Raw genomic sequence first — 3,039 nt, 5'->3', positions numbered from 1 at the left:
CTTCATTTTCTCACATGAAAAGCTAGGCCCATAGAACAGATGTTTGTGTGTGTGTGTGTGATCCTCCAGAGATGCCCCTCCAAATGACCCTGCCGCGATGGAGGGGAATCCTGGCTGGCTGTGCTGAAGTACAGGTAACATTACACAGAGGCAGAAAGGTAGATAAGCTGCTTTTGAGAGATTCGCCTGACCCGGGTATTCCACTATTGCTTCCCAGTTTGAATTGGGTCCATCAAAGATGTTCTTCTTGGCCTCACTGAGCCCCTTACTCTCCCATACCTACTTCCTACCACACCCAGGCCTGCCTCACTCATTGTCAGACGATGTCCTGTAGATATCCTGCTCCAGGCGTCCCTAGAAAAGCTGTATTTCCCAAATGTATGACTATCTTTCTCTGGTGAAGCAACTGGACCCCCACAGCCAGACTCTGGAGCTGGGAGGCGGGTGTGCTCCCAGCCCGTGTTCCCCGCAGGCCGGAGCAGGGCCCAGAGCTGACTGCTAGTCGGAGGCCATTTCCCCACCCAATTACCACCAACTTGTGGGTTATTTTCTCCACAAACATGTCTGCAGCAAGTTGCCATGGAGATTAAAATGACTTGTTGGTATTGGTATCCTGAAAATAAAATGTGAGCCAAGCTTAAAAACACAAGAGGTGAGGGAGGGGTAGGACTATCAAGAGACATGCCAACTATATTTTTCAGAAAAGTGAGGAGAAAGTATCCTGCATTATCAAGGGTGCTGGAGAGAGGAGACGAGTTTCTAGATGCTGGACTTGGTTCCACTGAGGCTGACATTCATGTCTGGTGTGGGGACAAGAAACTCCTGAGGCTCTCTGTCCACTATGTCCTCCACACTAATGAAGATTAAAAACAACAATTAGGTTAGGCTCCGTAATCTGACCCATGAGTATGCATCTTCCCCATATCAGAGGGCAGTTATGCCAGGCTATGAGCTGGCCTCATAGATCACCCTGATAGTAACAAGCTAGGGATAGTAATTGCTTTGGTTTCAAAGAATTTTCTTTGAGCATCTCCTATGTCAGATACTCTCCTAGACATAACAAAAGAGATGTCTCCTAGCTAGGGAGACTAAAACAAGCCAATAAAGGGTAAATGTGATAGGTCTGGCTTGAGGAAAACTAAAGCAGGTTGCAGGGCAGGGGTTTTGGGAGGCAGTAGGAGGACTCTGTCACGGGGTGGTGGGGAAGACATCTCCTATAAGGAGACATTTGAGCAGAGACCTAGAGGGAAAAAGGGCAGATTTATGGGAGGAAACTAGAGAGGGAAGAGAGAATGAAACATTCAAGTCACCTTCCTGGACTGTGCCTTCAGCAGGAAGCTTTCCTGTCTTCCTCAGGAGGCAAAGCATGTTGGAGATCTAGCCCCAAAGTCACTGTGGGGCCAGGGGGCAGACAGGATCCTCCTATGGCCATCGTGTCACACACCCTCCCCCCCTCCCCCCGCGATCTCCCCACAGCCTGGCTCAGGAGCCAGCCTTACCTGAGTGAGAAGGTGAATCCTGTCACTTACTGACACAGTCTGAGCTTGAGCAAGCGACTTGGCCATTGTAAACCATAGTCTCCCATGAGCCATTTCCACTACTTCCTAGCACCACTGAGAGGAGGGGATGAGCTAATGCATTTCAGGTCGGGGAGTGGGAGGTTCATGCCCCTCTTACTTACTTCCCACTCACAGGGCTCTCCTGGGCCTCCAAAATCCTCAGGGAAGGTGAGCCCCTTCCTCAGAGGTCCCTCGTCCCAGGGTCTCACTTTCTTCCTATACCCACGATCATCTAAGGGACTACACTGCCATGCTCTACCTCCCGCCTGAAATCCTCCCCACCCCCTCCAGCTGCAGCCCCGCAGTGCTGGATGGCTTGCCCAGCCAGGAGACACTGGGCAGGGCTCCTGTAAAGAGCTGGGTGGGGCTGAGCCGCCTGGAAGGACAGAGCAGGAGGGTGCCTGGACGCCGGCTCCCTGTGACCACCTCGCAGCTCGCCGGAGCTCTGCAGCTAAGGACCAGCTCGGGAGCTGCCTACGGAGCTGATGGTACAAGGAGCAGTTTAAAGTTTTATTTTACAAAACAGAATAAATTAAAAATGCATTAGAAATGAGGCCCTTACTTAACTACAGGGTGTGCTAATGGGCTCGGAGCCCGCGCTCCCTCCTCCTTTAAGCTCTTAATGACTGAGCTTTAATGTATTTTATTTCTTGAAAAACAATCCCACAAGCGCTCGGTACAGTCAGAAAAACATTTCTAAAATCATTAGACCGATGCACGGTAAATATTTATCACAAGCGCAGCTCCCACCTGCTTGCCATGAGGCATCGATTTCCCCCTCCCTTGTTTTGCTCCCTCTTGCTTTTCATTTCTCTTCTGCTCCCTCCCCCCATCTCAGTGCCTTCTCCCCCCAGGTCCTCACTGGAGGCTGAAGCAGGCTTGGCCAGGCCTTCTCAGAAGGGAGATTTTCAAAAGGAGAAGAACCTCTCTCTGTACTCAGTCCAATAAGGAGCTCCAAACCCACCAGCTGCAGGACCTCTTGGTCTGACTTCAGGTGTGTAAGGGCCCTGCTGCGCAGGGCTCCATCCTTGTCCATCAGCTGTCACCTGAAACTCTACCATCAGAAACACATGATCACATGGTGGGCAGATTAATAGTCTGGCCACCGAGAGGCCTGGCATCCAGCTCTAGCCCTGCTGAAATCATCTTGTGACCCTGGGCAAGTCACCTCACTGCTCTAACCTTTCGAATCGCTGTCTCTGAAATGACAAGCTGGCTTGCAACCCCACTCCCTGGCTGTGTCTCCACGGGCAAGCGGCTTAACCTCTCTGAGACTCACTTGTCTCACTTGTGAAGTTATTCACTCATAGGTATAAAATATATATCAGAAAAGAGGGTGCTGACATTTTAAATATGGAAAATAAGTACAGCACTCAGCGTCGTGTGCAGCAATTGTCAGGGCTGAACAAGACTCTCTTCCTCTTGCCTGCACCTCTTGCCACTCTCGGAAGCTGACATGCGGAGAGACTTGTCCTGGGTG

Source organism: Pipistrellus kuhlii, unplaced genomic scaffold (genome assembly GCF_014108245.1).
Source record: "Pipistrellus kuhlii isolate mPipKuh1 unplaced genomic scaffold, mPipKuh1.p scaffold_m20_p_24, whole genome shotgun sequence".
NCBI classification, from domain to species: domain Eukaryota; kingdom Metazoa; phylum Chordata; class Mammalia; order Chiroptera; family Vespertilionidae; genus Pipistrellus; species Pipistrellus kuhlii.
This window is presented reverse-complemented; position numbering follows the sequence as displayed.